Below are 1,260 nucleotides of genomic sequence, written 5' to 3'. Positions count from 1 at the left end.
TGATTAACTATGGAAGACTATACCAAAATAGAGAAGATCTGAGGAAGTACGTATGCAGTTGTGTATAAGGGTAGACACAAAACTGCAGGTAAAGTGGTAGCCATGAAGAAAATTAGACTAGAAAGTAAAAAGGAAGGGGTTCCTAGAACTGCAATTTGGGAAATTTCTCTGTTAAAAGAACTTTGTCATCCAGCTGTAGTCAGTCTTCAAGATGTGCTCATGCAGGATTCCAGGTTATATTTCATCTTTGAATTCCTTCCCGTGGATCTAAAGAAATACTTGGATTCTATCCTTCCTGGTAGGTTTGTGGATTCTTCACTTGTTAAGAGTTATTTGTACCAAATCCTACAAGAGATTCTGTTTTACCACTCTTGAAGAGTTCTATGCAGAGACATAAAACCTCAAAATCTATTGATTAATGACAAAGGAACAATTAAACTGTCTGATTTCGGCCTTGCCAGAGATTTTGGAATATTTATTAGAGCTAGGGTCCCCAACTCCCGAGGAACGGGGCTGCACAGGAGGAGGTGAGCGGTGGGCCAGCGAAAGTGAAGCTTTATCTGTATTTGCAGCCGCTCTCCTGCGCTAGCATCACCGCCTCAGCTCCACCTCAGATCATCAGGCATTAGGTTCTCTTAGGAGCGTGAACCCTATTGTGAACTGTGCATGCGAGGGACCTGAGTTGCGTGCTCCTTATTAGAATAAGTGAAGGGTTGGTCCTGCCTGCTGCTAAGGACATTCGTCGTGAACTTTTAGGAGAAGCTGAAGAAGGTGGCACGTGTTCCTCTTTCAGCTAGCACCATAACTAGACGAATCAATGAAATAGCAGAGGACAATGAGGCACAATTGTTAGAGTGGATTAAATAATGAGCCACTGCAGTGTGCATCCAGGTTGATGAGTCTACAGATGTTGACAACAAGGCAATAATGCTTGTTTTTGTGTGATCTATTTTTCAGGAGGATGTGTGTGAGGGTATGTTATGCACACTTTTGTTGCCAACTGACATCACAGATGCAGAACTATTCAAATCTTTGAAAGATTACCTATCAGGAAAACTGAATTGGTCATTTGTGTCGGTATATGCACGGATGGAGTGGCTGCCATTACGGTTTTATGATTTCACTACCTGAGTCAAAGAGGTTGCTTCTGAATGTGAGTCTATACACTGTGTCATCCATAGAGGAAAGCTAGCTAGCTGAAAAATATCACCTGAACTTAATAACGTTTTGCAGGATGTGATTAAAATGATCGGCCACTTG

At 42.0% G+C, this 1,260-nt stretch overlaps 1 pseudogene; it reads left to right on the top strand.

Annotated features, from left to right (window-relative positions):
- Positions 1-9: 9 nt before the first annotated feature.
- LOC102892439 lies at positions 10-527 on the top strand (annotated as a pseudogene).
- Positions 528-1,260: the final 733 nt, after the last annotated feature.

The sequence above is a fragment of the Pteropus alecto genome, unplaced genomic scaffold (assembly GCF_000325575.1).
Source record: "Pteropus alecto unplaced genomic scaffold, ASM32557v1 scaffold14045, whole genome shotgun sequence".
In the NCBI taxonomy this organism is placed as follows: Eukaryota; Metazoa; Chordata; class Mammalia; order Chiroptera; family Pteropodidae; genus Pteropus; species Pteropus alecto.
The sequence above is the reverse complement of the archived record's forward strand: the minus strand, read 5'-3'. Positions and strand labels throughout refer to the sequence as shown.